The sequence below is a fragment of the Durio zibethinus genome, chromosome 18, assembly GCF_047325235.1.
Source record: "Durio zibethinus cultivar Kanyao isolate XHJ-2024 chromosome 18, ASM4732523v1, whole genome shotgun sequence".
NCBI lineage: Eukaryota > Viridiplantae > Streptophyta > Magnoliopsida > Malvales > Malvaceae > Durio > Durio zibethinus.
In genome coordinates this window covers 1,705,959-1,721,354 of record NC_143179.1, presented here as the reverse complement: position 1 = coordinate 1,721,354, position 15,396 = coordinate 1,705,959, and positions in this window count along the sequence as shown.

Below are 15,396 nucleotides of genomic sequence, written 5' to 3'. Positions count from 1 at the left end.
TAAGATATGTGAGGTTCAAACTTGGCTTGAGCTTTGATCAATTTTGTTATTATTATTATTTTTTTGCTTGAGGTCACTTTGATAAAAAATTTAGGTTCAAACTTTGCTTGAGCTTGATCAATTTTATTTTTGTGCTTGAACTTTACCTGAAAAATATTCAAGTCACTCAGGTTCAAATCGATTAGGATAGATTATTATTTATTTGTGTAAGGAATTTATTTAGAACTCAAGTTTGAGCTCCAATTTAAGTTCTAATTAAATTGAAATTAAAAATTTGAGTAGCATGAGCTCAAATTCAATCTGATTATGAATGAGTTGAAATGAAGTATTAAGTTGAGTTCAAGTAGTTTAAATTTCAAATCCCATTATCTTTGCATGTAGAATGGGATATGAATTTTTTTTCTTTATAAATTATGATGTAAGTATTCTCTTTCCTTATCTCCTAACTTGCATTTGATAGAAATTGTAGACACCATTTAATTAATTAATTAATTAATTATTATTTTATTTTATTTTTTTCTTTTTATGGCAATTTTTCTGTCGGCTGTTGGCAGTGCTCTGATAGCCACTTGCAAGCAGCCCCAGCTCTAGCAGCCACCGGTAGCCGTTTTGACAGCTGGTGGCTACCCTAATCGTAGGTAATCAAACTCTCAAAATTTTTAGGATTTTGATCTTCCTTTTGATTTTGATCTTCTTTTTGCTCTATAAATAAAGCTGCAAAAACACTTACAAAAAAAATAAGAGAAACTACTATAAAAAAAACAACAAAAAAACAAAGCATATAAAAAAAACACAATGCTAGATTCTAAAAAGGACTTTCATCTAAAAAAAAAAAAAGAGGATCTGACACAAAAAAAAATAGTCCTGGAACGGAATTGCAGCGCCAGCAAAAAAAATCACAAAAACAAAAAATTTCAGTCTGGTTGAACCTTCATGGTCGGATCTACACAGTTCAAGGCTCTTTTTTGCTAAACTAAGCTCGGATTTGTGTTTAGAGAGGGTGAAGAAAAGATTTTTAGAGATTTTAGATTTTTCCAGTGATCGATAGATGGCGGCCTGATGACCACCGACGGCTATCGGCACGACGGAGTATTCGTCGGATTCTGAATTTTTAGAGAGAGTGTGTGTTTGAGAAAAAGAGAGAGAAAGAAAAAGAAGAAAATTGAAAAAAAAAGCTGATTCGACTTTTAAATAGGCCTTCAAAATGACGTCGTTTAGGAAATAAGCAAAACGACGTTGTTTCGACCCCAGAGGATCCGCACGTCGACCTGCGACTCGACCCGAGATTCGTGCACTCGACCCGATGACTCATTTTTTCTTTGACCCTTGACCGGTTAGCTGAATCGACCCAGACTAGACCAAACAATTGTTGAACCGTCGAATCGCCTAGACCAGATCAGATCGAAGTTGAACTGTCAAACGGATCGAACTAGCCCAAATTCACGTTGACTGGACCGTTCATCGATCCGATTCAAGTAAAATTTTTTTTTTTATTATTTATATTATTTTAAATCTTATTATTAGTAGTTATGCATGTTAAAAAAATATAATTTTGTTAGAATAAATCTTTATGTAGTTAATTTTTTTTATTTTAAATTTTTTTAAAAAAAGAAATAAAAATAATACAAATTAATAAAAAATAAAAAAAAATTTTTTATCCGACGATGAGATTCAAAGGTACTTCAAGTAGTGATACTTATGAAATCTCTAGGAGAAAAGATTTTTTTTAATACTACTAGTGTATTGGAGTATTTATAAAAAGTTTTCAATACAATAAAATTTTTTTTTCTTTAATAAAATAATAAAAATTAATTAATAAATTAAGAATAAGTAATAAAAAATGAGAAAAAAGAAAATTTTATCTGATGATGAGATTCTAAAAATATTTCGAGTAGAGATGTTTTAAAAAATCTTTAAGTGAGAAGATTTTTAAAAATATTACTAATGTATTAGAATATTTATAGAAAATCTTCAATATAATAAAATTTTTATTTTCTTCAAAGTTTTAAATGAAAAGATTAATAATAATTAATAAAATTTCTAAACAAAAAATAAAATATTTGTATTAACGTATTATCATTTGTATTGTATGCATTGTATAGTTCTTTTGCGAAAAATAAATTTGAGCCTCTAAAGATGAGATTCTAAGGTATTCCGAGAAACGATGCCTAAGAAATCTCTAAGTGAGAAAGAGTTCTTTTAATGTTACCGACGTACTAGAACATTTTAAGAATTATTTCAATAAAAATGTTTTAATTTATTTTTGTTGAATAATATTTAAATATAAAAATCAATTCCCAATAAATGAAAAAATCAAAAAAATTATATTTCAAACATCGAAAATAAGATTATTTTTTTATCAAAATCAAAAGATAACACATAGTTAAGTGGTACCGTTTTTAAACGGACGCAGTGGGGGTGCTAATCATTTCTCACGCGTAATCGACTCTCGAACTCAAACTGTTTTACAGATCATAAAATTAATTTTTTAAATAAATTTTAATTAATTTTAAAATTTTATTAAAATGATAAATTTTAATAGGTGGTTAATCGCACCTAACCAATAAAAAGATTGGTGACGACTCTTTTTATTTTATTATTTTTTAAATTCGTCTGGCGGACATAAAATTTTACGATAGCTTGACACTCAATTGGGGATGCGATTTGTTTTCGAGAGTCAGGCTAAAACTAATTATGTGTTATCTTCAAATTTTGATTTAAACAGTCATAATCGGTTTTTAAAATTTTTATTTTTCATTTTCAACAAAAAAATAAAAAAAAATTGAAAACAAAAAAAAAATTCACACACATTTATTTTACTATGCCTTTTTTATGCTTGATTTTTCTGTATATATTACTTTCAATAAATTAGGATATATTTGCACTCACAATAATATGATACATTTCATGCATGAGTTTTATATTCGATCTTTGTCCCTTATAAGAGGAAGTAAAGTACCTATGCCCTTGTGAGGTGATAATCTCCATAATGGCAAACGAAATATTTTCACTCAAATTAAACTTTTTTCGTTCGTAGCCTGTAATGAGTGAGGATCGAGGTGTCTGACAAGTCCAATGTGAACGACAGTAAAGAATAATTTGAGAACCTTTAGATACGTGTCAATCAAACCTAGCATGTAATAAGCCTAAAAAATCAGTCTTATTAGAACATCGTCCACCTTCTTATAGGAAATACCTCGTCCACCTTCTTATAAGAAATACCTATGTCTAATACAAAACAAAACAAAACAAAAAAAATCTCAAAACACAAAAAATATTTTTTTTCAAACCACATTCTCACACTAACTCAATTTTGTTTGTTTTCTTTTTTTTTTTTTGCATAATCATATAATACAGTTCTGCGTCAAGATATTTACTTTAGGACAACTTTCTCCTAAGAAGTTTTCATGGATCTCATAAAACTACAGATTTGCTTATCTTCAGTCAGTGTCCTATGTGAGTCGTATAATGAAGTACATGTTTGATCAAAAGAAACCCAACAAAAGAGTGAAGATTGTCTTCCTACCAATTATATGTCAGAGTTACCCAAAAAAATACATTTGGATCTCACGTAAAATGATTTAGAAGACTTAGTCGCTATCTGGGGTCAGTTAAATGAAGAGAGAAAAGAAAGCTTTTGCAAGAAGTATAGGTAAATTGCATCCCTTATTTCGGTAGTGATGGATGAACAATTGATTAGGGTAGCTATATAGTTTTATGATCCGTCCTATAGATGTTTCACTTTTAATCAGCAAGATTTGGTGTCAACTATCGAAGAATATTCGATTTTACTCGGGATAGAACTACAGTGTCCAAATAAAGTATTTACCCTAAAGTCAACATCAGGTTATCGTAAAAAATTGGCCAAGCTTATGGGGTTAAAGTGAAAACCATTAATTCCTTTGCGAAGCCTCAAGGTGAACATCTCAGCATTCGTTAGGACTTTCTCCAAAACTTCATTCAGGAGCATTTAAATGATGACCAAGGTATGACTGTGTTTGTTCTATCATTGTATGGCATGGTGATCTTTCCTAAGATTTTGGGTTATATTGAGATAATTGTGGTAGACTTTTTTGAGCAAATTGAAACCCAAGCAATTAATCTTGCACTAGCAGTTCTAGTAGAAACCATCCGATCATTGAATTTCTATCATCGAAATGAAAATGGACGATTCACAGGATGTGCACCACTATTATATATGTGGGTTAGAAGTCATTTCAAATGCAGGAAAAGTGCATTTTCAAAGTTGTATCTACTAAACAAAACACCAATTGAAGAGTTTTGCAAAAGCCAATGGCCAACATTGAAGACTAAGAAAGAGTGGATTTTTTTCTTGCGAAGGCTTATCGGTGATAAAATTGAATGGATGGCGCCTTGGATGCCTTGTGTGCCTTTGCTATATTGTGGAGGAAACGAGTCATGGATACCGCTGTTAGGGTTATGGGGTGTTGTGAGTTATGCTCCATTGATGGTGCTTAGACAATTTGGTGCAAAATAGTTTGTTCTTGCCACTCATGGCTTGGTTCAGGTAGAATTCATTTACGGAGAACCAAGTTCACTAAGAATCTCAGAGCAGTTAATCCAAGCATGAAAGAAAACATGAAAAATGAGATTAGGCCTCTCATCGATAAAGTCACTTATGATTACCAAATTTGAAAACTAAGGTGGCCTAGAGACATAGTACTCTCTTCTGATGATAGCTCACACCAATCAGTTAATCTTTTAGAAAAAGTGTAATTATAAAAAATTGAGCTTGTGAAGAAAGAATTAGAAGCTAAAAAAGAAAAAATAAAAAAAATTTGAAACTTTGAGAGAAAGTGAGACAATTAAAATATGAAGCAGAGATACAATGGAGTAGATTGAAAAAAGCTATAAAAGAACAGGATGTGGCCAATATTGATTTGAAAGATCTGCACCAGGAAAACAAGAGGTTACGAGTCCAATTCAAGACTGGAAAGGTCACTAAGTCTTACTTTAGTCAGTAATGTTAAGTGAATGAGCTCCGAGAAGAAATGAACCAATGGAAGGGCAAAGCTCAAGCAAAGTAAGAAGAGGCCACCAGAATCTCTCAAAAATGTCAAAATTAGAAGGGGTTGTATAATACGACTTCAACAAGGTTGGTGGAATGTCAGAAAAAAAAGGAAATGCTAAAGGTTATAATTGTGAAAGAAAGAAAAAAGTACCTAGAAGTACTGAATGAGAAAGAATCACTTCACCAGATGATCCAAAGGTTAGAGCTACAACTGCAAGACCATAAGAACCATATTTCGGTAATAATAGATGAATGACAGAAAAGGGAAAAAGATTGGATCTTCACATGTGATTCAAAAAGAGATGCTCACATGATGTGAAAAATAAAAAGTTTAGGAAGGCAACAATACATAGAGCACATAACTAGTCAAGTTTGTAAGGTAGTAAAAAAGGAATGAGAAATGGTTGAAAAGGTAGAAGCGTTAAGACAAGAAGTCAATCCCATAGGAGAATATGGACAACGCCTAGTAAACTTTCTAGAGGAGGTGAATGACCATTATGAGCAAGTCAAATACTTCTATGGATATAATTCTAAGATGATAAATCCTATGTAATCAAAGTTGTATGAAATAAATAAAAATTTTTAGTGTTGAAATTTATCTAAGAGCAAATATCTCTCACTTGCATTCATGCATCATTTACACCATTTTTATTCTCTTTCAAAAAATAAAAATTTTGACACATGGCATTCTGATTTTTTTAAAAAAATTTTATGGAAACAAAGGTTCAAGAATAGCTTGCTCTTCAAAAATTTCAACTCAACCCACTCGTCACTCATACAACACTAGGACTTAGACAAGAATCATGGAACAAGAACAAGTTTGTCGATTTGAAAGAATTGAGAAAATTTAAGAAGAACTAAGAGAGGATCTCAGTACAATAATGGATATGCTCAAGAAACTTGATAAGAGAAAAGCAGTGGAAGAAAATCCTAGCCTCCAAGAGCAATTGTCAGATATAACAGATCCTATATACCCTCCAAGATTCGAGTCATGACTAACCCAACCTTTTCAAGGAACCAGAGTATAAATTCTTACTCTTGGTGGATATTCCAATCTTTATCCAGGAATGACATCAACATCTATTCTAGGACAGTTTCAAACATTTTTTAATCCTGTTATGACGAAAAAATCACCCTAGTCAATCTTGGTTCTTGATTTGGATGATCCAAAAGAAAGAAAAAAGCTAGGGATAAAGATACCTGAGAAAGTGAAAGATACCAGTGCCAAAAAAAAATGAAGCTATTGGAAGAAAGGCTTAGAGTAGTGAAAGGAATGAATTTTTATAGTTTCACAAATGCAATCGAGCTTTATTTGGCCCTTGATGTGGTCATTTCGCCTAAATTTAAGGTTCATGAATTTGAAAAATATGACGGGATGAAATGTTCGATGATTCATATCGCCATGTACTGTTGAAAGATAGTAGCACATGCTCGTGATGAAAAATTATTAATGCACATATTTCAAGATAGCTTTACGGGTTTTACAGTTAGATGGTATGTTCAATTAGACAAGACTCATATTCATTCCTGGCAAAAGCTTATAAGGGCATTCTTTACATAATATCAGCATGTCAGGGATCTAGCTCCAGATCATCTATTTTTACAAGGTATGAAAAAGAAAGCAACTGAGAGCTTTAAGGAATATACACAAAGATGGAGAGATATAGCTGCACAAGTTTAATCTTTTTTTATCGAAAAGAGATAATTGTCTTATTTATGAATACTTTGAAAGTACCATTTTATGAAAGGCTGATAGGCAATGCAACCAAAAACTTTACAGATATGGTGATATCGGGTGAGATCATTAAAAATGTCATAAAGAATGGCAAGCTCAATACATGAGAGACAAGTGGAGCAAAGAAAGGTAGAGCTCTAAAAAAAAAGAGAATGGATCCTAAGCAGTTAACTATATGGGGCAACAGTTTAGATGTTTCACGTCCTACCTTGCATCAGTCTACCAAACCCATTACCCTTTCGTAAACAATGTTACATCTATCCATCATCCATATCAACTATACCAGCCACTACAACCATCAGCTTATCCATCCCATTTTTAATTATCCTTTCGAACACCCACTTACAACTATTCTGCTACACCCACAAGACTAGAATGGAGACCTAGTCCTAATAATGATTTGAGAGCTTCAAGAAATACCTAAGAAAAATCCACTTTCAACCCCATTCTCATGACATACACAAATTTATATCCCCGACTTGTTGAGAAATATTTACTTGCTTCTATTATTGTTGAACCTTTGAAACCTCTATTTCTCAGATGGTATGACCATAATGCGTATTGTGATTATCACTATAGGAAGCTAGGTCATTTCACTGAGAACTGTACTACTTTAAAGCGTAAAGTGTAGGGGTTAATCAATGAAAATGTGTTACACTTTGATACCAACCAACAAAGGACTCCAAATGTTAATGAAAATCTTCTACCGAACCATACTAGACCATCAATAAATACCTTAACTGATGGGTAAAGAAACCACGTGAAGGAAAAATAGATGAAGTTAAGACTTTGATGGCTAAGGTGTTGAAGTCTTGATTAAAGCTAATATATTGAAGTCAATAGAACTTCAGAATTGCTCTGAAGCGATTAACTCAACTAAGAGCTGTAATTATCATAGAGTGCTTTGGGGCATTCTATCGAGAATTGTCATCAATTTCGCCAAGAGGTACAGAAGTTGATGGATATAGGTCGGATAGAGTCTTATAAAAAAAGAGAAGAGTTAATGAAAGCTGAAGTGTCTACTATTAATTCAAAGAATAAATTTGTGCATAGACCAATAACAATTTATTATAATGAGAAATCAACACCGAAGCTAGAAAAACTCATATCTCGACCAATAGTGACAATTAAAGTTCCTGATCATTTTTTATATCAGAATGACAAAGTAGTATCGTGAAAGTATGATTGTGATATCGTAGTTAACCCAAATACTATAAACATAACGGACGTAGGAGGTATGACTTGAAGTGGGAGATGTTATGCCTCAGAGGCTCTAAAAAAAGCTAGAAAAGAGAAAGTTAAGGTAAGAGAAGAAAAAAAAAGTCAGAGTAATCTTGTCACAGTCTCAGAAAAAGAATGTCAAAAGTCAGTCTCTGAGAGTGAAGCATGTGGATTTCTAAAGATAATAAAACATAGTGAGTATAGCGTGGTAGAACAGTTGAACAAGATGCCAACTAGGATTTCGCTATTGTCATTATTGCTCAGTTCAGAGTCACACTATAATGCTTTACTGAAAGTGCTAAATCAAGCATATGTGTCTCACAGTGCTTTTGTTGAATATGTGGAATAGCTTGTTGATAATATAATAATTTTAAACTATGGTTCTTTTAATGATGAAAAAATTTCTCCCAAAGGTTATGAAAGTACCAAGGCTCTCCACATTATTGTTAAATGTAAAATTCATATAATGACTAAGATTTTGATTAATAATGGCTCATCTATCAATATTATACCTATGACTATTCTGACGAAACTCTCTATTAATGGATCTTATATGAAGCCTAGTTATATGATAGTGAATCTTTGATGGAACCTGAAAAAAGGTGCTGGGAGACATAAAAATGCCATTGCAGATTGGCTCGTGCACTTTCAACATGAAATTTCAAGTTATGGACATTTTTTTTCATACAGTTGCTTATTGGGTAGGTTGTGGATCCATATGACAGGTGCTATTCTATCCTTATTACATCAGAAAGTCAAATTCATTGTTAAAGGAAAGCTAACATGTGTGGCAAGAGAAAAAGATTTAATGGTAACTCAACCAATAAATATTTTTTATGTGAAATCAGCAGATGAAGCACTAGAATGCTCTTATAGATCTTTTGAGATTGCCAATGCAACATATGTGGCTGAAAGATCTAAATTGTATTTGTCATACTTGTCTACAATAACTAAAATGGTAGTCAAACAGTTTACCAAGATGGGATGGTGACCTGAAGTCAGACTTGAGAAGAATCCGTAAGGATTCATGAACCTATCGGTTATATGTGAAAAGAGAGATAGATTCAGCTTGGGATATAAGCCAACAAAAGGGGACATAATGAAAATAATGAATGAGAAAAAAGATAAAAAGATAGCTAATCTTGAGGGATATGAGCTGAAGTTAGAGTCTATGGTCATTTCATACCTCTATGATTCTTTTCGTTCGAAAGGATATATTTATCCAGATTTACTTAGAGCCTTAAGTGCAGGATTCATGGAAGAATTTTTAAAGCTAGCCATTCAAATGATGGATGATGAAAAAAAGAAGAGTCGAAATGAAGAACTGTTCATGTACTTTTATCCTCTAGATTTTGAGCTGGATAATTGGAAAGTTATAGAGCTGTCTGTTATCTTTAAAACTTTGAAAAAGTAATGTACTGTGAAACTTTAAATCCCTAATTGCTTTGTACAAGCATTAGAAGATCCTTTGTGACGTGTTTATCTTTGTCATTTTAATAAAAGGCTTGGAAAATACGTCTACATTTCTCTTATTCACTTTCACTTTTATTCATTGGAATCATTTCTCTTTTTGCCTTAATCATTTTCTTGCCATTTCATTTTTTTTTGTGTCAATGTTTTCTTTATTTTACCTTTTGTAGGGTCTCAAATAATGAACAAGAGGATAATCATTACAATAATCTCAGATTCAATTTTGAAAACTTAATTCATGTTAATGAACTTGATAATGAAAAAGATTCAGATAATTACACACTACCTCCTGATTTGTTAAAATTAATAGAACATAAAGATAAGCTGATAGAGCCCCACCAGAAAATTATCGAATTAGTAAATTTGGAAGGATAATGAAAACAGAAGAGAGGTCAAAGTTGGTGCATCCTTTTTACCAGATGAAAGGTAGAAGTTAGAAGAGTTGCTCTGAGAATATATGGATGTGTTCGTATGGTCTTACCAAGATATGCCAGGACTCAGCACTAATATTGTAGAACACAAGTTGCTTTTGAAACCATAATGCAAGTCAGTACAGCAAAAGCTAAGGCGTATGAAGCCGGAGATGCTACTAAAAATTAAGGTGGAAATGAAAAAATAATTTGATGCAAAATTTTTAGAGGTGGCAAAATATCTTGAATGGGTAGCCAACATAGTGCCAGTTCTTAAGAAAGATAAAAAAGTGAGAATGTGTGTCGACTATCGAGATCTAAATAGGACAAGTCTTAAGGATAATTTTTTTATGCCCCATATCGATAACCTAGTAGATAATACTGCTAGGCATTTCACATTTTTTTTATGGATGACTTCTCAGGTTACAACCAAATCAAGATGGCCAGAGATGATATGGAGAAAATCACATTTGTGACTATGTGGGGGATGTCTTACTATAAAGTCATGTTTTTTGGGTTAAAAAATACTGGTATCACTTATCAAAGAGCAATGGTGACTCTTTTTCACAACATAATGCATAAAGAGATAGAAGTGTATATGGATATATGATAGCAAAATCTCGTGAAGGAGAAGATCATGTAATTAATCTTATGACAGGTTGAAAAGATTTCAGTTGAAGTTGAATCCTGCTAAATGTACATTTGGTGCCAAATCAAAAAAACTATTAGGCTTTGTGGTCAGGGAAAGAGAAATCGAAGTTGATCCAGATAAGATACAGGTTATTCAAAATTTATCCTCTCTTTGTACTTCGAAAGAGGTACGAGGCTTTATGAAAAGATTGAATTATATTGCTCACTTCATCTCTCAACTCACTTACAAGTATGATCCTATTTTCAAGCTTTCTAGAAAACATGATCCAAGAGAATGAAATGATGAATGCCAAGAAGCTTTTGACAAAATCAAATAATACTTATCGAATCCGCCCGTGTTGGTGCCACCCATTCCGGGAAAACCTTTGATTTTATACTTAATAGTGCACGAAAATTCAATGGGATGTGTGTTGGAGCAAAGAGATGAAACCAACAAGAAAGAACAAGCAATCTACTTTTTGAGTAAGAAATTCACTGATTACGAGTCTAAGTATTCACCATTAAAGCAGATGTGTTGTGTATTGGCATAGACAGCTTGAAGGTTTAGACAATACATGCTTTACCACATTACTTGGCTCATAACGAAGTTGAATCCTATTCAATATATCTTCAAAAAGCCCTATTGATAGGGAGAATAACATGATGGTAAATTATGCTTTCAGAATATGATATTATTTATGTGATTCAAAAGGCTATTAAAGGGAGTGTAATAGTGGAATTCCTTGCTAATCGTGTAGTCAAAAATTATGAGCCAATGAAATTAGATTTTTTTGATGAAGATATGATGGCCATTGAAGAAAATCAACCTGTTGAAAAGTCTTGGAGGATGTATTTTGATGAGGCTGCTAATGTTTTAGGCCATGGTATTGGGGTAATTTTGATATCTCTTGATGGGCATTATTACCCTATCACAGTCGGTTAAATTTTAATTGCACAAATAATATGACCGAATATGAGGTCTGTGTTATGAGTTTGCAAGCAGTAATTGAAAAAAAGATCAAAGTATTAGATGTGTTTAGAGATTCAGTTCTAGTCATTTATCAGTTACAAGGTGAATGAGAGATAAGAGATTCCAAGTTGATCCAGTACCATAAATACATCTCTAAGTTAGTCAAGCAATTTGAAGAAATTTAGTTTGAGCATCTCTCCAGAGAGAAAAATCAAATTGCTGATGCACTGACTACTCTAGCTGTAATGATCAAAATATATGTAAATACTGAAATCTAACCTATCAAGTTGGATGTGAAAAATGTACCAGCACATTATTCAGGTGTCGAAGAATAAGTTGATGGGAGGCCATAGTATGATCACATTATGCAATATATTAAGAGTCAGCAATACCCGAAACATGTGACAAAAAATGATAAAAGAACTATCGAAGGTTGGCTATGAGTTTTTTCCTGGATGGAGATGTCTTCTACAAAAGGGGTCGAGATCAAGTACTCTTAAGATGTGTAAATGTAACTGAAGCAAAAAGATTATTGAAAAAGTACATGATGAAGTCTGTGAGGCACATGCAAATGGTCATATGATGGCTAGACAAATCATGAGAACTGATTATTATTGGTTAACAATAGAGGGTGACTGTATTGATTATGCTAGAAGATGTCATAAGTGTCAGATTTATGCTGACAAGATTCACGCTCCACCATCGACATTACACATTTTGGCTCCTCCATGGCTATTTTCTATGTGAGGCATGGATGTCATTGGTCTCATCACTCCAAAAGCTTTGAATGGACATAGATTCATCTTTGTAATGATTGATTACTTCATAAAATAGGTAAAAACAGCATCGTATGCTAGTGTGACCCGATTCGCGATACGTAAATTCATAAAAAAAGAGATAATATACAGATATGGGCTTCCCAAGATAATTATTTTTAACAATATCAAAAATTTAAATAGCAAAATGATGAATAAAGTGTGCACTCAGTTCAAGATCCGTCATCGTAATTCTGCACTATATCGTCTAAAAATAAATAGGGCAATGGAGGTTACGAACAAGAATATCAAAAGAATCTTGGAGAAAATGATTGATACTTACAAAGATTGGCATGATAAGTTACCTTTTACCTTACATGCTTATAGAACATCAGTCCGAATATCTATTGGGGCTACCTCAATCTCTTTGGTATATGAAATGGAAGTTGTGTTACCGATTGAAGTGAAAATTCCCTCGTTGAGAGTCCTGATTAAGGTAAAGTTAGAGGAAGCAGAATGGGTTCAGAATCGCTACGAGCAATTAAATTTCATTGAAGAAAAAAGACTTACAGCACTTTGTCATGGTCAATTACATCAAAAAAGGATGATGCAAGTGTCACAGACCTAAGGAAGAGTCATGAATCTCACATCAAATATAATAGGAGGGTCACTGGGGTATAAAAGGGTTCACACCACCTTTCCCTTGTGAGGCACCTTTTGTAGGATAAAATCGTGAGGTCAGGGGGGTCAGAGCAGATAATACCTCACAAGGGTGTGAACCATGGCAAGAAGGCTGATATGAGACGTCGAAAGGGTGAATGCCCAAGTCTCGGAGTCACGCGAGTTTGGAGCTTAAGTCTCGACCTGTGACAAGTGGTATTAGAGCCAGCCCTAAATCGTTCGATCCACGTCAAGCACCTCGAGGGAGGTAGGCACGGTGGCCAGCCTCCGTGATGAGGGCGTCATGAGGTTGGGTAGGAGAGAATGTCATGGACCTAAAGAAGAGTCATGAATCTCACATCGAACATAATAAGAGGGTCACTGGGGTATAAAAGAATTCACACCACTTCTCCCTTGTGAGGTATCTTTTGTAGGATAAAATCGTGAGGCTAGGGGGGTCAGAGCGGATAATACCTCACAAGGGTGTGAACCGTGACAGGAAGATTGATCTGAGACATCGAAAGGGTGAATGCTCGGGTCTTGAAGTCGCGCGGGTTCTGAAGTCGCGCGGGTTCAGAGCTTAAGTTTCGACCTGTGACACAAGCACATGATAAGAAAATCTGTCCTCGTCACTTTAGGGAAGGAGACTTAGTGCTAAAAAGGATCCTTTCAAATCAACATGACAATCGAAAAAAATGGACACCAAATTAGGAAAGCTTGTACATGGTGAAGAAGGCTTTTTTAGTGGGGTATTAATTTTGGCAGAAATGGACGAAAGTGATTTACCTACTCCAATAAATTTAGATGCTGTGAAAAATTATTTTGCTTAAAAAAATAAAAAAGTTAAAAAAATAAAAAATAATGACTCATTTAAGCTGAAAATCTAAAAAGATAGCTTAGATGTACTTACAACATAGGGGTAAATATAGTTTGATGAACTCTGAAGGATCCAGAAAATCTTCTGATTTAGTTTTAGAAAAAAAATTTGAGAATATTTTGTTCGTGATTATCTTATGATCATTATTTAAGGTACCTTTGTTTTGACTCAAACACTTTGCCATGCACTTATTATCGGTCTAATGAAATATGCTATCTTTTTTTTTTAAATAACACCTATCCATTCCTTTATTCACATTTGATATTTTTCTTCATTGTACAAATAGAAGAAATGTGTGATTGTATTTTGTTTATCTTGAACTTAAAATGATAAAAAGAAAAACAAACATGAAAGATCTCAGCATTACTTTTTTAAAATTGACAAAGACAGATGAAAAAAGATGAGAAAAGTAAGACAAGACATTGATGTTACAGACTTTTGAAGAAGAAAAGTATTGTTAAGGAAGAATATAATGGTCAGATGTTAAGAATAGATTGGTCATATGACAATTCTTGAGAATTATGATTAAAGAAAAAAAGTGAGAGATTTCGAAAACTTTTTTACTACAATGAATAATTTTGATTGCATTACATGCATTGCATTTAGAGCACTCAATATATGCATCAATGAGCAGTTATAATAAGGTAGAGACTTTCCATTTCCTAATGAAAAAATAAGATTTTGATATTCGGACGAGGATAATAATCAAACAAAAGATTTCAAGAGAGAAATTTACTTGTTCATATATGAGAACTCAATTTCAAGAACCGATGAGATTTTTAAAGTTATTGAGTCTCTGTTTAGGATAACTTTTTTTAAGATGAATTTTTAAAGTTGTTGAGCCTCTGCTGAAAAAAGCCTTTTCAAGATGAAGTTTAAAATATTGTTAAGCCTCTGCTTATAGGAGCTTTTTCAAGATGAATTTTAAAGTCGTTGAGCCTCTGTTTAAATGAGCTTTTCATCAAGATGAATTTTTAAAGTTGTTAAGCCTCTACTTAAAGGAGTTTGAGATTTTTAAAGTCGTTGAGCCTCTATTTAAAAAAGTTTTTTCTCAAGATGAATTTTTAAAGTTGTTGAGCCTCTCCTTAGAGGAGCTTTTTCAAGATGAATTTTAAAGTTGTTGAGCCTATGCTTAGAAGAGTTTTTTCTCAAGATAAATTTTTAAAATTATTGAGCCTTTGCTTAGAAGAGCTCTTTCAAGATGATTTTTAAAATTGTTGAGCCTTGGCTTAGAGTAACCTTTTTATATTTTTAAAAATTATTGAACATCTGCTTAGAGGAACCCTTTTAAATTTACAAAAAAAAAAATCAAATAAAAATTTGAGTCTTTGATTAAACTAGCTTTTTCTTCTTTTCAGATAAAATGGTTGTCTATTTATCTTTGCCTTATTTTTTATTCTCAAAAATAGGCAAAGAGGGACAGCTGTAAACACCATTTTATTAATGAATTAATTATTTTTTTATTTTTTTTGGCAATTTTTTTGTTGATTGCTAGCAATCGCATTGCCAGCTGCTCTGATAGCTGCTTGCAAGCCATCCCAGCTCTAACAGCCACCGACAGTCATTCTGATAGTCGATGGCCACCCTAATTGTAGATAATCAAAATCTTAAATTTTTTAAGATTTTGATCTTCCTT